The 27,486-nt window shown below is 44.9% G+C and overlaps 1 long non-coding RNA gene across 1 annotated transcript in view; it reads right to left on the bottom strand.

The window, feature by feature from the left end:
- LOC142818785 (uncharacterized) overlaps positions 1–27,486 on the bottom strand; it is a 398,291-nt gene that overhangs the window by 50,475 nt on the left and 320,330 nt on the right. The window lies entirely within an intron of this gene.

Here is a 27,486-nt window from a genome sequence, read left to right as displayed (position 1 = left end):
CGCTGCCCACGCGCTCCGAAGCTTGGCTCTGCTTTGCCCCCCCCCCTTCCCCCTGGTCTGCAGACCAGGAGGAGGGGGGGGCAAAGCAGAGCAAAGCCGCGGAGCACGCGGGCAGCGGACAGCCACGGTGCGTCTGGGCTGTCCCGCTGCCCCCGTGCTCCGTGGCTTTGCTCCGGACACCTGTGGTACAGCAGCTGGGGCGCTGCCAGTTGGTCCCGTAGCGCCGCTCTGGGCGCTACTGGACCAACCGGGCAGCACTCCAGCTGTTCTGCCCCAGGCGTCCTGATTCAGCCACTGCTGGTCAGATTCAGCAGCAGCTGAATCAGGACGCCTGGGGCAGAGCAGCTTGGGTGCTGCTGGGTTGGTCCAGTAGCACCGAGGAGCGGCGGCGCTACTGGACCAACCCAGCAGCACCCCAGCTGCTCTGCCCCAGGCGTCCCCAAGTCAGCCGCTGCTGAAACTGACCAGTGGCTGACTACAGGAAGCCCCTGCCCCGGGCTTCCTGGAATCAGCCGCTGATCAGTTTCAGCAGCAGCTGACTTGGGGATGCCTGGGGTTCTTAAGTTGAATCTGTATGTAAGTCAGAACTGGCGTCCAGATTCAGCCGCTGTTGAAACTGATCAGTTTCAGCAGCGGCTGAATCTGGACGCCAGTTCCGATTTACATACAGATTCAACTTAAGAACAAACCTACAGTCCCTATCTTGTACGTAACCCGGGGACTGCCTGTACTTGTGCAGACAGTAGATATGGTGTTAGTATGTATAACAAGGCCAGTGAGTGTCCTTTGTAGAGCCCTTTTAGCAAATCACAGCAGTTTATGATGACTGGCGGCAGGCGAGGAGATCAGAGAGAATGTGAAGATAGAGAGCTCAAGGAAAATGGCAGACAGTCATACACTGAAGATAGCTGTAGGGAATGCAGAACAGATGGGAGAATGGCACCTCTAAGGTTTGGCTGTCAGCACCAAAGGAAAGGAGGATGTTAGTCAAGAGGATGCTGTACACTTACATTGGAGGAAATCTCTCCTCCTTTTAACCATAACCAGGAGTGAGTATACCTATACTCAGAAGTCTTCTGGGGGTACATCAGATCTGGGATTATTTGTTAAGATTATATTGTGGCAGGGTGTTGCCATGTACTGAGCCTTTAAGGGTCTGAGACCTGGAGTCAGGAGGAAGCCCAGTCGAGGCAGCTAAGGAGGGCCCAGCTGGAGGCCATATAGAGCAGCTCCTGGGAGGAGGAGAGAAACCTGCCTGTCCGCCTGCAATGAGAGAGGCTTCGGCCTAGCAAACCCAGGCTACCCGGCCTGAGGCCCCAGGGCTGCAAGGAGGCAGTCATGGAGGGTGGGGCTCGTATGGAGGCAGCCCTAAAAGGCTGGGCTGCAAGGAGGCAGCTGCGGTTTGCAAGGAGGCAACTGCGGTAGGCTGGGGGAGTTTGAGCCAGGGAAGCCCCAGGCCATAAGTCCGCAAGGCAGGGTTGCATGAGGCAACCGGGCTGGCAGAGTGGGAGAAGAACTGGGAGTCCTAGGGAGTAGGGAGGACCCTGGAGGAGGAGCTGAGGAAGAACAATACCCCCCCCCCGGAAGGGGGCGCAGACCAAGATCAAAGTGGTCAGTGCCGGAGGGCAGTGCCCTGAAGAGAACACCTCACCTAAAGGGGGGGCGCGTCGTCATCGGAGCAGCCGGTTACTTCCCCAAAATCCACCCTGAGGGAAGAGCCGTGTGGAAAGTGAGTTGAACCCGCTACAATATACAATATACACATAACATTATTTTATTAGTGCCAACCTTCCGGAAGTGTTAGTGGGAAAACTACTCAGCTTCGGTAATGAAAACAAGTAATACATTTTTCTACGCACAATGAGCTAGCTTTGTTCAACAATCAGAAAATCAATCTAACATGTCAAGCTGAACATATCAATGAGACCGTTTGCAGTCAGAGGGTTTTCTTATGAAGTGCTGTCAACAGTCAATGCCACACTTGTCTGTTCTGTCCAGGTCCTCTAAGTAGAAAGATTTTTTTTTTACCCAATAGAGAGAAAGGAAAAACAGGAAAATGGAAGCCTCAGTAATTCATCTCAAGTATCTTGAAGGACAATTAGTAACAATGGCTAGCAGTGGTAAGCCTGCTCTTTGGTGTGGTTTGGAGATCCAGGCCTGTAATTACTAAGCCATCCTGCTGAATAGCACAATCAGTGCTTGACGGCTGCATGGCAGAGTGCCGGTGTGACCGCTTGAGCTCTTGAGTAAACGAAACGTCAGGATCAGGAAAATGGGACCATTGTGTTTACGTTGGCTTTGATTAGCTTTTAGTGAACAATGAATTTTAAAGCAAATGAAAAGCATTTGAATGGTGTTTACATGATTCCCCTTAATGAGAGGTTTGTATGGTGGGAGGGGGAAGGGAAAATGCAGGAAATGTATCATTGAAGAGGACGGGTTTCTTAAAAAAAAATTGTATGGGTGTGAACTAATGGTCCCCAAGCACACAAAAGAGTCACTCGGGGAACAAGGGTTCATTTTCTAGAATGGTCTGGCTTGAACGTTGCCATAAATATTAGGATGTAATCGAGCTGGAATCAGCCATTTAAAAATATTTAGAGAACAATTTTAGGGTTTTGCTAAGTGGCATGTCCATTGATTTCATGTACATAAGAGAGAACTGAAACACGTTTGCATCCTATTGCGCATGTTTCTGCCCACAACCTCTCCAATCCTTCCTTTCCTATCAGTGCCACTGCAGTGTCCTCCCCTTGTGGCTCACTTGACTAATTTTCCTTCTCATAGCTCTGCTCCCATCAAATCTAGTCTTTTCCGCCCCTTTGCCTCATTAAAAATCCATTCTTTCATCTCCATCCCTGATATAAAACCCCTGGTCATCTCTTGTCTCACCTTCTTGTCACCTTCCCAACTGTAGGGGTCAATTGCGGAAGAACTCTGTACATGTGAAGTATAGGGGTGGTGAGGCCTTGCATTCCCTGCTTCCCCATTCCCTACTACTGATGAGCCAGAAGCAAGCCTCTAGGAACATACACCATTGTAGCAAGAACGAATTGTAGATAAGGGCGGAAGCATAGCAATCTTGTTTACCTAAATGTACTGAGCATTAAACAAAGTCAAAGGACAAGCAGTACAACTGAGCCATACTGTAACAAGCAATGCGTAACCCTGGGATATTTCCAAACTGCCACAAACAAGGTAGAGACACAGTATTTAAAGCTGCACCAGAGCACAGCAAATTGGACCTCACCGATGGGCTTTGGATACCGGTGCCTCGGAAGCTGAGACAGTCTCCCACTTCATCCGCAGCCGAAATGGGGTTTCCGGCTAGCCGAAGGGATGTAAAAAATGCCACTTTTCCTATCATGTTGTTCTTTTAGTTAAAGGGCACAGCTGATAGCTGTCAGGAAATAAACTACTTGTATTTGATAGATACCTGTGTAGTGTTTTTTGTACTTTAAGAACCCAGTGTCGGACCTGAGACTCACTCTTGCCGGCAACACCAACATCCCATTTTACCCCATTATTGTCGATATAAAATGCTGCCAAAACTCATGTAGCTCTCATGCCATTCCCACAGTGGCACTTAACTCTTTATATTTCTTCAGTAGCTTCTTCTCACCTTCAGATTCAAGCTTCTCTCCCTTTCCTTCAAAGTCCTGCATCGCTCTTCTCCAGCTCACCTCTTTGCTCTCATGGTCTACTATTTTCCTCTTTCACTGTACAGGTTGAAGCTCTCTAGTCCAGTAGCCTCAGGATGTGACTATTGCCGATCAGGAGAATTTGCCAAACCATGGGAGATCAATGTTGTCTAGCAGTGTTGCCAACACTTCCACTGCTTACTGGGCTCTTAGAAAACATTTAGGGGTCCATTAGAACTAAATAACAGCACAGAACACTGAGAGCCAGAACTGGTGGCTATAACCAAAGTTTATGAGACAGTGGGAAACTTGTCCACACCCCTGATAAGTGGATATCTGGCTAACTAAAATGATGCCTGACCACAGATGTTGCTGAACCAGAGTGTGCCGGACTAGAGAGGTTCAACTTGTATAAATACTTATCAAACTGCTTGCCTACGTACCTCTTTGTAGCTTTTTCATTCATTCTCTTTGTTATGTTTTTTCTTAGGCTTCCTCTTCTATCGATATCACTCCTTTTTCTTGGGCACCCAATGGTCTCGACACTTGGAATCCAAAGTATAGCACAAAATAATTTATAAGAGGGATTTATTCAGGGAATGTAAACTCTTTGCCTGCTCACACCATCTCTGTCAGCAGATTGTGACAGCACCAGATATTTTCATTATTCAAAAAGGTATTTGACAATCTTCTTTTCAAATCAACTGTGAATATTCTGTCTTCAAGCCATGCTGCTTTGTGATGATTAGATGGATAAGACACATGGCATTGTTACTGTCCTCTGATTGGAAGAGCATCCAAGTACCTGCAGCACAAATATGGAAATGTATTGACTGTGCTGTTCTTTTGATCATAGAAAGGGAATACACAATGGCAAATAAAGTCAGCTAACATGAATTCATTTAATTATGAGTATTTATATTACAGTTGTGTCTAGGGACTCGATTCAAGGAAAAAGTCTCCTGTATGTTAGGCTTTGCGTGTACAAGTAACAAAGAAAATAGTCCCTGCTTCAGACAGATGACAGGTGTGGAAGTATGTTCGCTTTATTTACCCAGATTTAATTCAAAACATGATTCTTCAGCTAAACCTTTCATTAGTAATTCACCAATCATGAGACAAAAACCTTCCTGTGCTCTCCCATCACTGGATAAATATCTGTGTCTCCTCTATGTCTGACCAGGAGATCAATCTTGTAGCCCTCCTATTGACTTCACAGAATTTCATCTATTCAATGAATACAGTTAGCAGGACAAGAACATTTGCAAGCTCCTTGGGGCAGATACTTTACAAATTGAAATAACCACAACACACTTTGTAAATACAGGGCAAAGTCTGTAGATATCATTGATTGGTGACTAGCATATAATTGCAGAGTAATCACAAGGCTTTGCAAATTAAATTGTTACCATGAGATTGAATAATTATGTTAGGGCAATTTTACACCAACTCAGATACTAATATCAAGTAATATTAGCTAATCCAAAGGTTGGGTAGCTATATTCAGTAAGTCCAAAGTAGCTGTATTTTTTATTATTACTGTATAAATCAGGATTATTTACCATGAAATTGTGCATTAATGACAGGATGTTTGGGTCCTATAAAATAAAGTATAGAACAATGTTTCCCAAACTATGGGTCGCAGCCTGGTACTGGGCCGTGGGAAAAAATACCGGGCCTCAGCATGGCTGCCGGTAGGGGAGCAGAGCGGGGCAGGCTGGGAGGAGGTGGCGGCGGGGGGAAGGGAGAACCAGCCGCCGGGAAGAAAGGTTGGGGGCAGCGGGGCTGTCCCACGAAGATCAGGGCAGGAGGCCGGCAGAATTAGGGTTGGAGGCAACGGGGCTGTCTTGCGGATATGGGGGGGGGAAGGGGCAAGCAGCCAGTGGAAGCAAGGTTGGGGGCAGTGGGACTGTCCTGCAGAGATGGGGGGGGGGGGCAGGCAGGCAGGTGGCAGAAGCAGGGTTGGAGGCAGTGGGGCTGTCCAGCAGAAATCGGGGAGGGCAGGCGGCGGAACTAGGGCTGGACGGGGTGCGGGGGGGGGGCTGACCAGGGGAGAACGGGAGGAAGAGGATGGGAGAACCAGATGCAGGAAGCAGGGCTGGACGGGGGCAGCTGGGCTGGTTGGGGGGGGGGGGTTGTTGGGAGAGCAGGGCTGACTGGGGGAGATTGGTGGGAGGCGGGGGGAACTGGCTGCCGGAAGCAGGGCTGGACGGGGGCAGCAGGGCTTGACTGGGAGGTCAGGAGGAGAAGGGGGGGGGGAGCGGGACTGACCTGGGCACATGCCTACAGACCCTACAGACCCTGGCAGAGGAGTGAGTCTGCCTGAGGATTCCATTTTGTGTCCCCCCCCATATCCTCCCTCTAGTAATTGTGAACTGCCTGGCAGGTAGACACACTCAGGCAGCGAGCACATCTACTATCCAGGCAGTTTGCAGCTAAGGACTGATACACTTGATTTATAATAAAACTTACCTAATTAGAAAATACCAGACATTTTATATGTCTGGTAATTTCTCAATTTCTTTCTCAGACAAAACCCTCAAATACCAGATTGTAAACAGGTACAAAACTGGACACCTGGCAACCCTACCTTTCCTTGCACCCTACCTCCTAGACAGCTACCCTACCCCCAGTCTGCTCCTGCTCCCACCTCCTGGAGTGCCAATTCAGCGCCGGATTCCCCAAGCCCTGGCCCAGGCTGGGTGGAGGATGCAGCAGGGTGAAAACTGAAAATGTATTCATTTTTCGTTCTTTTTTTTTATATGTGTTTATATTTTGGGGCTGCAAAAAACACCACTAAAAAAAATGGGTTCCAACTAAAGTAAAAAGTTGGGGAAACCCTGGTCTAGCAAGCTTTCTATCCATCTTACAGTCCATTTATCCAATCCATATTCCCTGAACTTGCTGGCAAGAATATTGTGGGTGACTGTATCAAAAGCTTTGCTAATGCTGGCATTGGGGGCTTTGGGAGGACCAGAAACAACTTATTTGAATATTCATCATTTGCTTAATGAATATGAAAATATGCAAATGAATGTTACTGGTCCTCCAAAAGCTCGTGAATGGATTTACTGGTCCCTGTGTCAAAAAGTTTGGGAACCCCTAGTATAGAAGATAGAAAACACATCCCTTATGACCTTTTGCATAAAAAATGTGACTATGAAAGTCCTGTGTTTTCACAAATCTCCAACCTTTCACTACCTGATTACATTTTCTTTACTTTGCCCACAAATAGCAACCTGGATTGAAAATCTGGTCCAGAGAGTAAAAGAGGTTTTTAAACACATGGGATAATGAAGATATGATTAACAGATTCTGTGTTTTGCTCTGCACCGTTTTCTTCTTTTTCGGTTGCTGTGCATGAATGTTAGTACTTTTGGCACACACAGGACCAAACTTTCTACCCAGCTTTAATTAGACCTCTTGATTTTGTGCCCAAATACATATGTGGATGCATGTCTGTTTATAACTGCAAGCACAATTTAATACCCATAATAATTTGAGAGTACAATTTTGGATGTATAGAAACTGTAAAGGTCTTAACACTCACCTTTCTTCAGGATCCTTCTCTGCATATGTAAACAGGTACTTAGCCCTTAAAATAATGTACATTGCATCTGCATGCAATTGCAAGCAGTAATTTTCCTCCTGCAAACCATGGAAACAACTGTGGAGGCCAGTGTCTGAAAAAGAATTTTGTGTTGGCAGAAGAAGAGTCACTGAGATATTCTACAGGTAGCCCAATTATTTTGAACATGGATCAAACACTGCATCTGTAAGCAGTTTGGAGAAATCATTTCATCTGCTAGAAGTTTGATTTCAAAGACACTTGCATATCTGAATATCTCTTGCCAGGAGAAGACAATTAGACATTTCAAACCATTTTAGGTGTCAGTGATTCAAGCTAATCAAATATTTAAGAGACAAGGGTTAAGCTTGAATATTTCTTTTTCTCTTCAGCCTTTCAATATTGTGGCATCAAGCCTGTGGGAAAATAAAATGCCAACGCAAATTAGGCCTACTTTCTCCAAGTTTCATGGAAATATTCTCTCATTTGGGAATATTAAAACTCCATGCATCTTGGGCTTCATGTAAAAGGCAGTAAGCAACAGACACATTACCTCTCTGTACAAAGTTTTTAATTTTGATTAGGGAGTAACGTATTTTATAGTTTATATATTGTATGCATGGGGATTATAATTGTCAAAAATGCTTTATGTTAACTTGCATAAAAGGCCTCAGCATTAGAAGATAGATATATCCCCATAAATAGGGATTTGGTAGTGTACACATTAAAAAGTTGCCAGTTTTCATTTAAAAAAATCTAATAAACAAAGTGAACACAAGGCATATGTTAATAAAAATAATATAGACTGGCCCAGAACTTCAATTGTTGTAAATGAGTCAAGATCCATTTATTTAAAAGGAACTAAACCATTTTATAGCTGTAGAAACTCTGGCCCATTAATGTTTGCTGTATCAATGTCAGGAGTCTCATAACAAGGGTAATGTAATAATTAGGAGGAGGACTACAAAATCTTAATAGTAAAGCTTTGTCTTTCTGGATTTTACTATTTCATTAGCAAAGAGTGAAGCTGAATGACAGTTAAGCTACACAAGTGGGAAATTTTGCTGCTCTGTCATAGAATCATAGGGTATGTCTACACTACCACCCTAGTTCGAACTAGAGTGGTTAATGTAGTCATACGAACTTGCAAATGAAGCCCGGGATTTGAATTTCCCGGGCTTCATTTGCATGTCGCCGGGCGCCGCCATTTTTAAATGTCCGCTAGTTCGGACTCCGTGCCCGCGGCTACCTGCGGCACGAAGTAGGTAGTTTGGAATAGGAACTACCTAGTTCATGCCGCGTGTAGCCGTGGGCACGGAGTCTGAACTAGCGGACATTAAAAATGGCGGCTGGCAACATGCAAATGAAGCCTGGGAATTTCAAATCCTGGGCTTCATTTGCAAGTTCGTATGACTACATTAACCACCCTAGTTCGAACTAGGGTGGTAGTGTAGACATACCCATAGAAACTTAGGGTTGGAAAAGACCTCAGGAGGTCACCAAGTCCAACCCCCTGCTAAAAGCAGGACCAATCCCACATAAATCATCCAAGCCAGGGTTTTGTCAAGCCAGGGCTTAAAAACCTGTAGGGATGGAGATTCCACCATCTCTCTAGGTAAACCATTGCAGTACTTCACCACCCTCCTAGTGACATAGTTTTTCCTATGTCCAACCTAGACCTCCCCCACTGTAACTTGAGATCATTGTTCCTCATTCTGCCATTTGTCACCACTGAGAACAGCCTCTCTCCATCCTCTTTGGAACCCGCCTTCAGGTAGTTGAAGGCTGCTATCAAATCCCCCCTCATTCTTCTCTTTTGTAGACTAAATAAGCCCAAATCCCTCAGCCTCTCCTCATAGGTCATGTGCTCCAGCCCCCTTATCATTTTTATGTCCTCTGCTAGACCCTCTCCATTGACCCACATCCTTTCTGTAATGGGGCCCCTTGAATTGGACACTATATTTCAGAAGTGGCCTATCTAGTGCCGAATAAAGGGGAATAATCACTTCCTTAGAGCTGCTGGCAGTGCTCCTACTAATGCAATATCCCAATATGCCATTAGCCTACTTGGCTACAAGGGCACACTGATGACTCATATCCAGCTTTTCATCCACAGTAATCTGTCCATGTGTCTCAGTTGCTTCCTATTTAACTCTATCCTTTCCCTAGACACTTTGGTGTCCTGTCCATAGTACTGTCCTCCTTTCCCCAGGAACATGGGACCTCTGACTCCTGTTCCGCTGACCATTATGCAATTACAAAGGACATATAGGGCTCATGTAGACTACGCAGAATGGTCAAAAGAGGATATGCAAATTCCCTTTTCTTCCAATCTCACTTTCGAAAGCAGAGCTTTCAAAAGTGAAAGTAGTTTAAACGTGGCATTTTCGGCAAACTCCTCCCTTTGTCAAAAAGCCGCAGAAACCTCATTTTTTGAGGAAGAATGGCTTTTCAACAAAGGGAGGGGTTCGCCAAAAAATCTGTGTGTAAACTACTTTCACTTTCGAAAGCTCCTTTTTTGATCATTCTGCATAGTCTAGATGACCTAGAATACATTCTGTGTGATATTGGGGAGAGTACCTTTAAGGGTAAAACTTCCTAGACACAGATTCTGAGTGGGACACTGTGAAGTTCTTATTTTTGCTATGTACAGCCAGCAGGAACTGCACACAATTTTGTAATCTTTGTAATCTCCGTCAGGATCAAGGGATCACTGGCCACCTCATTGTACAAGCTGTAAAAAGGGAGAAATCTCCTGAATGGAAGCATGGAATAGTTAAATAAAAACCCACAAGAGTTGAAATTCGCATCTGGAGATGTGAGAAACAACTAGAGAAGATTTACATGGCACGTCACCCTGGGAAGATCAGTCCTTAAAGTCATGGGCCTGAATACCCCACATTGTCAGGCTACTCATGGGTGTAAGAAAAATAAGTCAAGCTTCAATCTCTTGTTGTATAATGTCATCAGAAACAGCTAGCTGAGGCTGCCCCAGAGACCTCCCCATCAACTAACAATATATCAATAGTGCAAAAGTCTCTCAGGAGCAGTTACTTGTTTTGCATAAAATCTACACACATGTACAGACTGATTTTTTAAGCAGATCATTTTTACTAGCAACACTTTGCCCTCAAATAACTATCAGCAGGCAAGCTGAGACTTACTGGGCCCCTGGGCAAGGTAGGGAGGTGGCTCTGTGTTTCCAGAAGGGGCAGGACCTTGGGGGAAAGGGCTGGGCTGCAGTAGCCACCCCACAGTGCTACCTAGACCATGTCCCCCCTAATGGTGTTCTGCACACATCATGTGGGGCTCTATCATGTTCCATGTGGAACTCTAGTTGCAATTTAAAGGGCCTAGGGCTTTAGTCACTGTTGTAGTAGTAGCATCAGCAACTGGGAGCCCAGGCCTTTTGAATTGTCAGGCCTCAAGGCAGTTGCTCTCTTTATACTCCCCTTTGGCGGGTCTGACTCAGCAATTTTGTGTGTGATGTTAATTAGGAGTGTGGATGCTTGCGCTTATACATCTAAACATCTAAATTTAAAGAACAGATGGAGATTTTTGAGATCTTATGAAAAATAAGAATATCACATAAAACTGGCCCTGTGATGTAAGATCAATGGTCCATGTAGCCCAGTATCCCGTCTTGTGACAATAACTAGTGCCAGATGTTTCAGAGGAGGTGAACGGAATAGAGCAATCATCCATGTTGTGCAATCCCAGATTCTTGTAGTTAGATGTTTAGGAACACTCAGAATAGAGGCCTCCTATCTTAACCATCCTGGCTAGTAGCCATTGATGGACCTATCTTCAGCTAAACTTTTGGCCTTCACAACCTTCACTGGCAATGCTGTCATGAGCTGACTGTGTGTTGTGTGAAGAAGTGCTTCCTTGTTTGTTTAATCCTGCCACCTATAAATTTTGTTGGGTGACTCCTGGTTCTTGGGCAATTATTGGTCTGTGGGCTGGCCTCGGTCCACCAGGTTTAATTCCTGACAGGCCCCACTGCTATATTTACCTACACAACTGCAGGTATTGGCAATTGCTGCTCCTGTTGGCCATGGATCACCAATGGGAGAGGTGGAAAGTAGTCTTGATCTGTGCTGCTTCCCACCACTCCCCTTGGCCAGGAATGGTGATCCGTAGCCAATGCAAGCTGCAATCATTGGTACCTACAGAGATGCAGGTAAATATAGCAGTGGTGGCCCACCAAAGGCTAACCCTGGTGAATTGCTGCCATGTCATTGCTCATCCCTGGGTAAATAACACTTTCTTATTCACTTTCTTGCACACCAGTCATGATTTTATAGACTTCTATTGTATGTCCCCTTAGGCGTCTCTTTTCTTAGCTCAACATTCCTAGTCTTTTTAATCTCTGCTCATATGGAAACTGTGCCATACCCCTAATACATTTTGTTGCCCTTTTCTGTTCTTTTTTCCAATTCTAATATATCTTTTCCGAGATGGCGTGCACAGAACTTCATGTAGTATTCAAGGTTCAGTAGTATGCTGTACTATGGCTTTACACTGTGGTATTATGAGATTTTCTGTTTTATTATCTCTCCCTTTTCCAGTGGTGTCTAAAATTCTGCTAGCTTTTTAGATTGCTATTGCACATAGAGCAGATTTTTTCAGAGAGCTATCCATGGTGTCTCCAACTTCTCTTTCTTGAGTGGTAACAGCTAATTTAGATCCAGTCATTTTGTTCGTTTAGGTGGGATTATGTTTTCTGATATGCATTACTTTGCATTTGGCAGCACTGAATTTCATCTGTCTTTTTATTGCCTAGTCATCCAGGTTTGTGAGATCCCTTTGTTAACTCTTTGCTGTCTGCTTTAGACTTAATTATCTTGTATAATTTTAGCACTTAGTATGCATTCTCATAGCCTACATTTGTGTATTTTCCTGAACTGGATGATGCATGTAGCATACAAATATTCCTGTTCCTTATATTTCTGAACTCTGAAAATCTCAATAGTTAAACTAATAACTATTAGAAGCACAAAGAAAAAGTTGAAAACTGACACTCCAATGATAGATAGATAGATAGATAGATAGATAGATAGATAGATAGATAGATAGATAGATAGATAGATAGATAGATACTACTCTCAGTCACCTGGTTACAGTCAGACAAAAGCCACATTTCAAAAATAGACCTTGTAATTTAGTCAAAATGGAAAGGCTGGAAAAGGTCAATATTGTTTTAAATAAGAATAACAGTTTACTTCATGTAATGGATGAACTGTAGTATGTTTCCTGCTGATTGGCAATTTAGCTTCTAATGGGGGAAAACTGTTGAACTTATCAGCACACAAAAGTGGCAACAAATTTATTCTTGGATGCAGATTAATCCATTTTAAGGCATTCTGAACTTCATCAGCAAGCACAGGTGTGGACAGGAATGAGGGTCATCCCTGGCTCCAGATGCACGTGTGGTGGACATGTCAGGTGCACAGGAGTGGCATTAGCCAGGCAAAAGAGCCCACATAATGTGGGACAAGGAATAGTGTGATATAGCTTATTTACAAAAAGCAAATCAAGCACACTCTGCCCTTTTAAAGCCCCATGTGTCACACAGTTTAAAACTTTGATCAGCAGTAAGACAAATTTAGGACAAATTCAACTATGAGCTAATGTGTGTGTGTGTGTGTGTGTGTGCACAATCCAGAAATGCCTAAGGACCAGATACTCAGCTGGTCTAAATTGGAGTAGCCCCGGTGTAGCTTCTATGGGGCTATTGCAATTTACACGAGCTGAGAATCTGGCCCAAAATGTGCATATGCCTTTACTTGAATGAGTACAGAGCCTTGCATGTGAGTAACATGGGTAAACACAAACTTTCCCCATGCACTTTGCAAACCAGAATATAAAGGGTTCGCTTTCTTGAGCAATAATCCCAAGAGAAAGCGAGAAGAAAACAATCTCTCTTTTAAAGCAGTTGACACTGCTCTGATGGCTATTATTATTAAGTACTAGCCAGTTAGCCCGTCATAAGATGGGATTTTCAGGTCTCTTCTCCAGGTCGGTCTTCTCTCCTGAGCCTCTGGTCTCTCGCTTCATGTCTCTCTCTCTCTCTCCTCCTCCTACTGCCTCCCCCCCTTCAGCTCTCCTCCGCCTCCTGCCTCTCTCTCTGTCTCTTTCTTTCTCTTCTCCTCCCCCTCCTGCCACTCAGTGGACCCCTTCATGGAGAGTGCGGGGCCCAAACGGCCGCTTGCGCCGCTTGTTCCCCCGCGGCAGCCTGGCTGAGCGGCACAGAAGTCAGTTGAGTGCCACAGCGGGAGGGAAAGGGGGGCGGGGCGGTGACGTACACGGCAAGGGGGCAGGGCCTGTCCGTGTAGATCACTGCCCTGCCCCCCTTGGCGCCCCCCTTCACCTCCCGCCATGGCACATGGTTGAGCCTTATAGCATTAAAATTTGCAAGCACCAGCTGGTCTTTCAATGTAAGTAGATTCTTTATGAAAGAGAGAGACAAGGTAGGCTATCACCATATGTGGTATATGAGAAGAAGCATCATACCAAATATGGAGCAGGCTTTCTCACCAAAGGCTCTGCAACTTCTACAGAAAAGTAATGTAATTCATTTAAATGACAAAGGACAACATTCTCAAAAGGACTCCTCAATGGAACCCATATTATTTAGGGTCTGATTTTAAGATACTATTATCTCATAAATTCCTCAACACTGGGGCTAGCCTGTGCTTAAATATACACTGCTGGTATCAAATTGACACTACCAAGTAAGACAGCGAGGAAATGAAACCTGATATATAGAAGAGGTGTTAAAAACTTTTGAATTGTGCTTGTTTTCATTAATACAGATTGAACCTCTCTACTCCGGCATTCTCTAGTCCAGCAACATCTGTGGTCCGGCATGATTTTAGTTTAGATAGATAGATAGATAGATAGATAGATAGATAGATAGATAGATAGATAGATAGATAGATAGATAGATAGATAGATAGATAGATAGATAGATGTGCACTTATCATGGATGTTTCCAAGTTTCCTGTGATCCCCTAAAGTTTGTTTACAGCCACCAGTCCTGGCTCTCCGTGTTCTGTGCTTCTATGTAGCTCTAATCTACCCCTAAATGTCTTCTAAGAGTCCAGTAAGCAGTGGAAGTGTTGGTAATGCTGCTTGACAATGTTGACCTCCCATGCTTTGGCAAATTCTCTGGTTCCCAAGGTCCCAAGGATGCTGGACTAGAGAGGTTCAACCTTTACGTATTTACTGAAAATACATTTGGAAGAAGAATGTCCATATCAAAATGTTTATTCTCGTATTTATAAAGGGGGAAAAAAAGCCTTATAAAACCTCTTCTATCCTTACTTGATACATTAAAAAACCTGCATGTCAAACCAGCATAAAACTCAATGAATGACAGATTGCAGCCACAGCTATTAGGGCAAAATTCAAGCCTTGTGTAACTGGGTGCAACTCCATTTAAAATGATGGACTCATTCTTACTTACGACAGGGCTGAATTTCGTGCTTTTATTTAATTCCCATTGTGGTATGGAGCAGTGAGATGGCATCTTATATTAGCAAAAAGAAAGAAAAATCAACAAATACAGTTTTTAATACTGTCCTTCAGAGCTGTTAAAAATGCCAGAGGCCCATTTCCTTTATTTGGAGATCTAGGGTATTTGAATCAGTAGCTTTCATATACTTTCTGAGCCATAAATAACAATTACAGTTGCTGAAATTATTTTGATCAACTTACACATTCACCAAGTGGTGTCACTACCACCATTCTTGCCATAACAATAGTGCTGGAGTGGCTAAGATTCTAGGAATTTGACAGGATAATTAAGTATGAAAGCAGACTGGATTTAGCAGGACCCCAGTGAGTCAACAAGCCTGATTGTTTCATCATCTTGGCTTTGTGCTGTTCATATCTTATCAGATTAGATAACAATCTGGTATATCTATGAGTTGAAATACCATGTTGAACTGCACAGTTAGACCACATGAAAAACATCAGAACACATTTAAATAATCCCATTTTCAAACTCAGATAAGAAATGGCCAACCTCTTCAAATCAAAGGATATCCTCAGGCTAAAATAAAGAGTGGTCTGATTACCTATTCAGTTATCTCAAAGTGCACCAATCACATGCTATTGCCAATATCACACAAAAAATTCCTATAGCAGAACTATAACATGGCTTACTGGTGACAGCAAATCACAGCCCTAGCCGTAATAAAACCAAGGAGAAGGGGGTTTAGCCAGTGCAATTAATGCTTTGAAAGTCTCAGTAGAGTTCTTTGTTTAAAACACTGCAGATTCCTGCTTCTCTCCTCTTTTAGTTTTTTAGAAAGTAAAAAATTCAGGCTCTTTGAGCAAAGGCACCCATAAGGCTTGAATCTCTTTGCACTTCGATCAGTTTCACAGTGGCACAACTCCACTGATGTAAATTGAGTTACTCTTGATTTGTGTTAGTTTGAGTGGAGAATCAGGCTCACAGAATTTATGCTAGCGTCAAAAGCATAGCCTTGTTAACTGCAATCACAATTGCCACTTTCCTTCAAGACTCTTATCCTAAGTGAAAGCTAGGAGGAATTTTACATTGAGATCCCTATTGTTGAAAATGAATATTGAACTAAATGAAAATTAAATGGAAATTCAATCTTTTCTGAGTACTTCCAGGGATTTCCTTCCCCTCCCGATCATATTATCCTTCTTTTATGCGGCTATTTGCAAACTAACCATTTGTTGTCAGTCTCCAGCCATGCTCTGCAGAACCGTCAGTCACAGGAACCTGCAGCTGCTCTCTGGACAACCCAGGCCATGTTAGATCATCGTTGTTCCTACACAGGAATGAAAACTAGGGCAAACTACAAATTTGACATGAAAATGTATGTGGCCTGGCAGAGAGGAAAATGCTGGCATTAACCAAACCAGCTTATACTTTGAAATAACACTGTCAAAATTCTAGGACAGGCTTTGCTATCTCTTTCAATTCTGCGTTCTCCTTCAAAGATACCAAAAAAGGAACCTAGTTAGAAGATTTCCATTTACAGCACTGACATGTGCACAAATATCACTTGGGAAGGGATTTAGCATGTTACCATTTAATATTAGTGAAAAGTGCTACAAAGATAGCTAGGAAGTCTAAACTAAAACTGTCCAGGATATAATTTTTCCCGTGGAAAATCTTTGACCAAAATGATTCTGCTGTGTTCATTTTTTTACAACATTTGAATACAACGTTCAACACATTTTCAGCTTTCGTTGATGGAAAAGTTGAAAGATTCCAGCTGACTGGGTAAATTTGGAGAGTTTTACTAAATATTTGCCCAACCAAAGAAATCGTTTTAATTTCCATTGGCTAACAATGGAAATAGTTTTGTTTTTAGACAACTACCCTGCCAAAACATTAATAAACAACTCTTTCCCCACAGAAATTTCAATAAAACAGGCAATTTTCCATATAAAAATTATTTTCAATTGAAATGTTTTGACAAGCCCAGGTCTGCAGTCCTTCATTTACAGAACAGAACTGCAAGTTTCCCTATGCCTCCTGACAATAACTTTCGAGCTGGTGGGACCCACTAATTCAAACTTCAAAGCCATGTGGCTCCTTGGCTACTGTGCTTTAACATTGGCAATCAGGAAGCAGGTTGGGGCAACTGTTGCAGTAGGTTTTTGGATATATCTATTATGAAAGAGACTGCTCAGGAACAAATTTCCCCTCAAAGACTAGGAATAGAAAACTTCCCATTGTAATGATGGTCAGTTACTGCTGCTTACATTGACACCATTCAAACCAGCAACGTGAAGGTGAGAAGCATGACAAGCCATGTTTTGTCATGACCAGACCTTTCACTATCAAATCTCCCTCTGAAAATCAGATGACTATTGATGTGCTCTAGAAGAGGTCTCAAAAACACTCTCCTTGCAACTGGCTGCATGGAGCCCTGGTTTGACTACAGAAAGAAAATGAACTACTCTCAAAAAGACTGTGAGAAGGGGGAAAAGGCAGCTCAGCTGAAGGGAACAAGGGGAGGAGAAGGAAGTGGTAGAGAATCCGGTATGAGCATTTATACCCCATATACCTTGTTAGGAATTCTCTCTACCTTGAGGCAAATCTCCCTCCAAAAACCAAAGAGGAATTGATGAGCTACAGAATATGCCTCAAAAATTAACTTGAAATATTGGGGTCAATGAGTATGGGAAGGGGAGGGACACAGCAGGCTTCATGTCATCTTCCTGCCCATCTGATCCTGGACACTATTAGGGTATATCTAAACTACATGGCTCCGTTGACGGAGCCATGTAGATTTGTTTGTTTGTCAAAGGGAAATGAAGCCGCGATTTAAATAATTGCAGCTTCATTTAAATTTACATGGCTGCCACGCTGAGCCGACAAACAGCTAATGAGCTGTTTGTCAGCTCAGCGCGCTAGTCTGGACACTCCCCTGCCGACATGAAAGCCCTTTATCGACTTCCCCGGTAAACCTCATCCTACGAGGCATAACGGGGAAGTCGATAAAGGGCTTTCAGGTCGGCGCGGGAGCATCCAGACTAGTGCGCTGAGTGGACAAACAGCTGATCAGCTGTTTGTCGGCTCAGCGCGGCAGCCATGTAAATTTAAATGAAGCCGTGATTATTTAAATTGTGGCTTCATTTCCCTTTGCCTACAACCCTCATCTACATGGCTCCATCGAAGGAGCCATGTAGTTTAGACACAGCCTTTGAGGCAAAAGTCAAGGTGTGATCTGCTTGCATCCCTACAGCCCCTGACTGGACTTGCTCTCACCCACTGCCTGCCCAAGAATGCCTCCCACACAGGGGTATAGTCTGGGAGGTGGGGAAGAGGGAGATCTGATATAAGGCCAGCTAGAGCTAGGCAATGTTCCCTCTAATTTTTTTCAGCCATATGCAGAATAAATTTTGTGATGTGCTCCAAGGCATGTGCAGATGTGCCCCACCAACCGAAACACATTCTGCTGGCTGTGGGTACTCTCCTAATCACCCGAGTTTCTCCTGGGTAGCCACCCAAATGCTCAGCTTACAGGAAACACTGGGGCTAGGCCCTCTAAGGGTATGTCTACACTAGCTCGTTAATTCAAGCTAGGTAGGCAAATGGGGTGACTGGAGTTGCAAATGAAGCCCAAGATTTAAATATCCTGGGCTTTATTTGCATGTTCCTGTCTAGTTGCCATTTTGAAATTTCACTAGCCCGAACTCACTGCTGTGCGGCTACATATGGCAGTGAAACGTTAATTTGAACTAAGTCTTTAGTTCGAATTACCTGTTACTCCCTGTGGAGTACCCTCAGTTCCTCTGAGCTGGAGAAATCTTCAGTTGCCACCCAAAGTCCCCTTTGCATTGGTGGGAGAGAATATAACCAGATATAAAAGAGGTGAAGGATCAGGCCCATTATATGATTTCCAGGCAAAGGTGGGCAAACTATTTTCAGGGGTGCTGGGGTGAGCAAAGTCAGCAGCTCTGTGTACAGCTGTGATAAAGGCACCGCATCAGGCACTCCCTCCAGCGGTACCCTCCAGCAAGGTTAGCCTGTGTAGAAAGCAGGAGCTTGGGGCGTGGCCAGGCTACTAGTGGGCCTGGCCACACCCCCTTTTGTATTGTGAAGCAGCGGTCACAGCATTAGCTTCCCCCAGACACTCCTCTTCTTGGTGGAAGGCTGGGGCAAGGCATCTGGAGCTGCAGAATCCTTGCAGGTTCCTGGGAGACAAGTGAAGAATGGAAGCCCAGTGGAACCAGCTGAACCTGGAGAGATGGACTTCATGCTAGCTACAGATATGCTGGCACAGAGCAGAGCACTAAGGACAAGATGAAAGAGAGAGTGAGTGCCAGGAATGCCTGCATGGGAGGTCCAAGAGATACCACTATTTCAGCCCGGTTTTTCAAAGAGCAGTAGGAACGGGGCTGCAGAGCTGAGACATACCCGGCTTGCAAGTTGTAGTGTGAATTCTGCACTCCCTTTCCTCCCACTATGTTGCCTGCACAATTGCTAATCGTTTGGGCTTTGCCCTGGGACTGCAATAACAATACATTTTCACCAGGGCTTTATTTGGTTTCTATATGAGCACACACAAAAGTATGCATACATACTTCTGCCCGTGCCAAAGAGAAGACTGAGAGGGGACATGATAGCAGCTTTCAAATACCAAAAGAGTGTCACAAGGAGAAAGGAGAAAAATTATTCTCCTTAAGTTTTGGTGATAGCACAAGAAGCAATGGGCTTAAATTGCAGCAAGGGAGGTTTAGGTTGGACATTAGGGCTACGTCTACATTGGCAAGATTTTGTGCAAATACTTTTAACACAAGAGTTTTTGCGTTAAAGTATTTGCGCAAGAGAGCATCTACACTGGCCTGTGCTTTTGTGCAAGAGATGTGCTTTTGCGTAAAAGCATCTGTGCCAGTGTAGATGCTCTCTTGCGCAAGAAGGCTCCGATGGCCATTTTAGCTATTGGGCTTTCTTGCACAAGAAATTCATGTTGCCTGGCTACTCTGGCCTCTTGCTCAAGAACAGTTGCACAAGACAGCTTATTTCTGAATGGGAGCATCATAGTTCTTGTGCAAGAAGCACTGATTTCACACATTAGAATGTCAGTGTTCTTGCGCAAGAACTCCCCGCCAGTGTAGACAGGCAGTATGTTTTTGTGCAAAAGCAGTTGCTTTTGCGCAAAATCATGCCAAGGTAGACACAGCCTAGGTGTGTGTCTAGACTACATCCCTTTTTTGGTCAAGGGATGTAAATTAGGCATGTTGATATTGCAAATGAAGCCGGAATTTAAATATCCCGCACTTCATTTGCATAATGGTGGCTGCCGCTTTTTTTCAAAATGGGGCTTTTTTGGAAAAAAACCCAGCAGTTTAGATGGGGGGAATCTTTCGAAAATAAAACCCTTTTTCAAAAGATCCTGTACTCCTCAAAAAATGAGGTTTACAGGATCTTTCGAAAAAGGGTTTTATTTTCGAAAGATTCCCGTCTAAACTGCCGGTTTTTTTCAAAAAAGCCCCGTTTTGAAAATAAGCGGCTGCCGCCATTATGCAAATGAAGCATGGGATATTTAAATCGCGTGCTTCATTTGCAATATCAACGTGCCTAATTTACATCCCTTTGCGGAAAAAGGGATGTAGTCTAGACGTACCCTAGGAAAAACTTCCTAACTGTCAGGGTGGTTAAACACTGGAATAAATTGCCTAGGGAGGTTGTAGAATCTCCATCACTGGAGATATTTAAGAGTAGGTTAGACAAATGTCTATCAGGGATAGTCTAGATTAGGAGTGGGCAAGATAGGGTCTGTGGTCCAGATCCAGACCGCCATGCCATTTGATCCGGCCCATGGCTTTCCTGCTTCTGCCCCAACCCCCAGAGGACAGGGGTGCATGTGAAATCTCCTCCCCCTGCCAGGGGTACAGGGCACCAGGGGAACCTCCAGCTGTTCAAAATGGCTGGCGATTCCCTCTAGGCATCGTGCACACCTGGCAGGGCGGGGACATGGGGCGAGAGACTGCACACTCCCTTGCCCCAAGGCCCTGATTGGCTTGGGGGCAGGGGAGCTCATGAGTCTCCTTCCCCACTCCGGAAGGTGTGCACGGAGCCTAGAGAGAACCAACAGCTGGTGGTATTCTCTAAGGGTATGTCTACACTACCCCGCTAGTTCGAACTAGCGGGGTAATGTATGCATACCGCACTTGCTAATGAAGCCCGGGATTTGAATTTCCCGGGCTTCATTAGCATAAGCGGGGAGCCGCCATTTTTAAATCCCCGCTGCTTCGAACCCCGTGTAGCGCGGCTACACGGGGCTCGAACTAGGTAGTTCGGACTAGGGTCCTATTCCGAACTACCGTTACTCCTCGTGAAACGAGGTGTACCGGTAGTTCGGAATAGGCACCCTAGTCCGAACTACCTAGTTCGAGCCCCGTGTAGCCGCGCTACACCGGGTTCGAAGCAGCGGGGATTTAAAAATGGCGGCTCCCCGCTTATGCTAATGAAGCCCGGGAAATTCAAATCCCGGGCTTCATTAGCAAGTGCGGTATGCATACATTACCCTCCTAGTTCGAACTAGGAGGGTAGTGTAGACATACCCTAAGTGCTGCATGCCCTTGGCAGGGTGGGGGCATGGGGCAAAGATTTCATGTGCACCCCCACCTCCAGGCCAGTCAGGGTCTGGAGGCAGAGGAGCAAATGAAGTCTTCTCTCCCCACTAGGGGTGGCCTGCACCTAGAGGAAACAGCCCCCTTCCACCTAAGGGCCACACCTTCTGCCAGAGACCCCACCCTTTAGGGGGCAGCTTGTGACCACTTCCAAAATTCATGAAGTGTCACCCCCTTCAAAAATTATTGCCCATCCCTGGTCTAGATGGTGCTTGGTCCTGCTGTGAGGGCAGGGACTGGACTTGATGACCTCTCGAGGTCCCTTCCAGTTCCAGTGTTTTATGATTTTGTGATTCTCTGTCATGAAGTTGAAAACACCTGCTCATACATGAAAAATCCAAGCACCTATTGCCCATTTCAATTGATGTATATCTTGAGCATGCACTAGTGTTGGAATTGATGCCTGTAAAACTCATTGAGGCCGATGAGTTGTGTGTAATTGTTTGACTATATCAAATGCATGCTCAGGGGGTAGCACCTGCAAAATGTAAGCAAAAAGGTGTCTGCACTGTTGTGCCTGCATATGAAAATGTTTGCCACAGTGTCTCTCTCTCATGGCCAGTGGCAGACAGGAATAGAGCCCAGGAGTTCTGATGAGTGTGCTTTACCCACTAACCCACATTTTCTCTGGGGAAAATGAGAAAATCCATGCGTAATGGGATTAATCATGTGTAGTTCTGCCAGTTTGTTTTCAGTGGGGTGGGGTGAGTTGTTCTGGACTGGAAAAAAATGAAACAAATCACACTCAAGTATGATTTAGAATCCACTCAGATCAAGATGGGAATCCCTTGTGTTTGCCAGAGCTTTTCTCCATGTTTACTGTATTTCATGGAAGAGGATTCCTGGGAGCCCTGCATGGTAGTCTAGATACCAGAAGCATGCAAAACTTCTCAGCTATTCACTGCAACCTCTTTGATGGGTCTTGGCACCATAAACCAACATGTTCTTTACAACATACCCAGTGCCCTTATGTTTTGCATACTCATCGGGAGACCAGTCAACTCTACTCCAGGAGTATTTTGTTTTGCTACATATTGGGTCCCCTCCCCCCATGCTGTTAGCAGTACCCTCATTTAAAGTAATAACTCTGGAAAATTACTCAGAAATGACACTCCTGTGGTTCCAGGATGCCAACTTTTTAGAAATCCATTCTTAAGTTGCAAAATTTGGCCATGTGGGATTGCCAGACTTCATTAAATTCTGTAGGGGTACATCTTGACTACAGAGCTTTTCGAGGATATCAGAGGTATCCCAGAAAAGTTCTGCCATGTCCAAGGAACGAGTCTGCTTTCCCCCCAAAAAATTCGGAAAAGCAGATGCTTTATTTCAGCATCCCTGTAAACCTTATTTTACAAGGAAGAAGGGATGTTCTGAAAGAGGTTTTTTTTCCAGCATTTGGTCCCTCATAGAAAGGCCAAATGACGGAAAAGCCTCTTTCAGAAGAAAAGTGGTAAAAGATATGTAATTTGTGATTCACAATTTGTGTATCTTTTTCTGACTTTTCTTTGTAGCGTAGACACAGCCTAGATCTTGTAAGAGAAACTTCCCAAACAGGGGGCATGAAATCAAGGAAATATTTACAAAATAGCAGACTAAGAATTTTTCCTTTTAAAAATATATTGACATATACATTGACGAGCTAAACTGACAAGCAGTGCTTGAGAAAGAGTAATTGCATCTTTAATAGTATTAAACCTGACACCTGCCTTGCCCAATAACATGCAGTTCTGACACTATTTAGCTAACAATTAGGACACATGAGAAAGATGAAGAGGGGAAAAATAGTAGTAAATTGAATCTTCATTTTAAAGAACATAAAAATAAGAAGGAAGAGTGCTAATTGTCTAACACTCTGTTAATTCAAGCAGGCATGCAATTTAAAAATAGCTTTGCCTTTTTACTGAAAGAGAAATTAATTACACTTTCGTCCTGAATCCAGTACAGGGGAAAAATATTTAGGACAACCATGGCTCTCTTAGAAAGGATTCTTATTAATAAAAAGCAGAAAACTCCCATGCTAATTGGTATCATAAGCACAATTAGAAGAGTTGCTGTCCTCCATTTGAAAAAGAACAGAGCGCTGCGTGGCTGGAAGGATATTACAAAATGATAAATTACACCAAAGGTATCAGTCTAAAAAAAAGGGAAGGATATTTTCTTTGATGGAAAATTGCCATGTTATCCTGTTCAAATACAAAAGAGGCCAAAACAATTCAACCTTTTAAAATGCTAATATTAAAAAGAGACATAATGCATAAATAGCTTTCTTTTTGTCCCCCTTTTTTTTTTCTTTCTGAGAGGTTTAGGTAGAACTTGTGACCTCAAATGAAAAGAGAAAAGAAAAGAAACCGGTAAAGATGTTTCAAGGTCATCTTGAATCTTGGAAAACGTAAATAGATTTATAAGCAAATTTGGGCTTTTTGGGATTTCTGTAAGGTTGTTTTTTTAAATAAAAAAAATTCTATTCATCCTGCCAGCTGGCCTGATATTGTCCCTGACATTCAGGGACTCAAATAGGAAGCTCTTACTCTGCTGAGCTCTTTCCCTTCTTGATTATACAGGGAGATGGTATAATGATACAGGGTATAATGAAGACCTATGGGAAAGTGCCAGGAGGTTGGATTTATTTATTTATTTTCCAAAAGGGCACCTTAATCATCCCCTACCACAGCTCCTCCTGATTTTTTTTAATCTTTGCAGTCACACTTAGGCTTCTTCTGAAAAATATATCGGCTGTTCAGTATGACAACAGAAAAATATTTTTCCTCAGTTCGCTGTCTTCCTCTGAAGGCAGCAAGATATTTTATGATCGCCTGCTTCCATCGAGAAAGGAATTCGGTACAAACATATACAAGTGAAGAAAGTGCACTGGATGGCAAAGACTTTTCTTTGTCCTAACAAATAATACTAGACAAAGTTAAGGAACAAATGGAAGGGGGTTAAATAATGCCGGGGACTGGTAATGGAACATGAAACTCTTCCACTCTATTGGTTGAGATCCAGACCAGTTTAGTAGTGCCACAAACTCCTACAGATCCACCAGGTGGCTATTTATGGTTTATATGTAGGCTGGCCTGCAGACGGGCGGGAGGGGCAAGAGGAGAGGAAAAGGCATCTGCCCTGGGGCCTGGTGATTCAAAAGGGCCTAGGGATCCTTGCCAGTGTTCCCTCTAAGATTTTCCAACCATGAGTGGAGTGAGTTTTGGCTTGTGTACCAATACTGAGCACATGTGTGCTTGTTTGGATGAGTGCCACTGTGGCACCCAATTTATTAATACACATGTTCCCAGTTGCCGGAGCAGACACCTCCCCACCCCATGCGGCATGTCCCGTTCCCAGTCCAAGCTGCCAGAACAGGCCCTGCCCCCCCCCTGCCATGTAGACGCCCTGGGCACTGGAGCATGCTTCCCCCCTGCCATGTGAATATGAGGTCCTGGAACCCCACCCTAGTGGCTCCCTCACCATGCTATCTCAGCCAGTCCCACCTGCACACCTTAGCGTGAACATTGGTGCACTGCCCTCTGTGCGGTGCTGAGAGCTGACTGCTCTGGCCCTGCCCATTCCACCCAAGGCCCTGCCTCTTCTGGGAACGTGGAGCTGCTCCTTTACCTTGTCCAGGGGGCTGGCAAGGCTGTTAGCTCCCCTATATGTATGGCCTTACAAAATTCATGGTCATGAAAAATGCATCATGGACTGCAAATTCTGGTCTCCCCTCATAAAATCTGGTCTTTTATGTGTTTTTACACAATGCTATGCAGATTTCACAGGGAAAACCAGCATTCCTCACGTGGGAGTCCTGACCCAAAGGGAAGTTGTAGTGGGGAGAGAGGGGGGTGTCGTACCTCGGTGTTTTCGTACTTCGGTACCTTCGGTGGTCTGGACTGTCAGTGTCAGCGTCGTCTGGTCAGGGTTGTCCTGGCGCGCTCCTGACAGGACCTCTACTCCGTTGTTAAACTTTCGGCTGCGTGCGTAACAATCGGTACTCCCTTTATCTAGAGTGTTAGACCCCGTGCACTTGGGTCAACACAAGAGATCTCTGAGAGGCCCCGGAAACGACAGATGCAGGCAAGGTTTGAAATCAATCGAGCAGGTTTATTGTCAAATGCGAAGCTCTACCAGTTGGTAACAGAGATCAGTACAATGTTACACCACTGGGCACTATGGCCTGCGTTGACAAGGTACCAACACCGGGCAGGCCTATTGCCATATAATAGATATTAACAGCAGTTAGTCAAAATTAAGCTACTGTGCACTCTATAAGTTTAGGCAATGACACCTGCCGTTCAGGCGCCTAGTGCGCCCCCCCCAAGGTCGGCCGGAGAGCACCCTCTGCGGTGTCCTTTTATAGACAGGTACAAACAACTTACATCATTTCTTTACGCACCAGGTTACCACCCTCTATTGCCTAGTTACCACCCCTCACCTTATGGAAGGGGGACTTACTTACTATCCTTCATGCTGTCAATTCCGACCTGGTCCTGAACCTAGGTCGGTCTGTGCATTAGTTTTTAGGGAGTTTTTGTACCAAGACATTTCTTATTAAGATGTTCCATTACTCCCCTTTGGCTCACAGTCTGTACCCAGTGCCTCCCTGTGTCCTTCCATGCTCGACCTAACTTACACAATCACACAATTATCAATAGGGCCTCTTTCTTGGCTCCTGTTACTGAACCAAAGTCTTGCTCACTAGATTGCAGGCCTGTTGCTGTTTTCATGTTATAGGCCTTAGGCCTGCTGACTCCATGTTACTGACCTCAACTTACTACAGGGGTCATAAGGTTATTTTAGGGAGTGTTGTGGAATTGCCACTCTTATTTCTGTGCTGACTTCAGAGTAGGCAGCCAGAGAGTGGCAGTTGATTATCGAGAGCCCAGTTATGCAGCAGCGGTGCAGAAGTCAGGGTGGAAATATCATATTAGGCCATCCTTATTTCTGCGCTGCTGCTACTGGTGGCTCTGCTTTCAGAGCTGGGCTCCTGGCCAGCAACCACTGCTCTCCAGCTGCCCAGATCTGCAGGCAGTGCCACTGCTAGCAGAAGTAAAGCTAGCAATAGTGCACCTTTCCCAAAATAGCTTTGCAATCTCTGCACACACTCTTTTTTTTAGTCAAGACCCTTACAATTGCTACACCCAGAAATTTCAGATTTAAATACCTAAAATGATGAAATGCATTATCTTTCAAATCTTCTATCCTTGAAGTTGGTAAAGCCCTGTTTATACATAATGAACTTTGATGGTGAAATCCAACTGTAACCACCTGTAAGCAGATTTGTACCTGTAACTGCTAGGGCTTAGGATAGGAGTTGCTTAGCTTAGGCTTAGAGCTCACTCATTGTTATCTATCTCTGTAAGTCAGTGGTCCCCAGCGCGGTGCCCGTGGGCACCATGTTGCCTGCTGGGCCATTTCTGTGTGCCCGCCGAGTGATCGGAGCCAGTCCCGCCCCCAGGCACTTGGTGTATGGGCGGTGCCAGCCCCTGGGCGCGTGGCACATGGGCGGCCCCGCCCTCGGGCGCACGGTACATGGGCTGTGCCGGCCCCGGGCACACAGCAAATGGGTGCTGGTGGTTCCTGGGCATGCAGCATAGGAGTGGCACCGGCCCCAGGCTTGTGGCGCGTGGGTGGCGCCGGCACTGGGCATGCGGCATATGGGTGGCCCCGGCCCTTGGGCACGCAGGGCAGGAGCGGCACTGGCCCCAGGCTTGCAGCATGTGGGTGATGCTGGCTCCTGGCATGTGGCACAGGAGCGGTGTCGCCCCGGGAGTGCAGCGCATGGGTGGCACCAGCACTGGGCATGCAGCGTATGGGTGGTCCTGCCACCAGGCACGTGCACGGCCCCGCCCCTTCATGCCCAGCGCATGTGTGGCCCCACCCCTGGGCACCCAGCAGCCCCAAAAGGTTGGGGACCACCGCTGTAAGTGGTGTATGTGCTACTGCCTGTGACAGTGAATCACACCCACTAGGTGTGTGGGTTACACTAGCCTCATTGACCATGAGAACTGCCATTGACTTCAAAGGGGGCAGAATTTTGTCCTTAGTATCTACGTTTACTTTTATAATTACCAAGAATTAAATAAAACTGGTTGGGGTGAAGCATATTATGGAAAGAAGGTGGGGGGGGGGGGAGTTTGTACTGCCAGTACTTTT

The sequence above is a fragment of the Pelodiscus sinensis genome, chromosome 17 (assembly GCF_052426305.1).
Source record: "Pelodiscus sinensis isolate ZL-2025 chromosome 17, ASM5242630v1, whole genome shotgun sequence".
Lineage (NCBI taxonomy): Eukaryota > Metazoa > Chordata > Testudines > Trionychidae > Pelodiscus > Pelodiscus sinensis.
The sequence above is the reverse complement of the archived record's forward strand: the minus strand, read 5'-3'. Positions and strand labels throughout refer to the sequence as shown.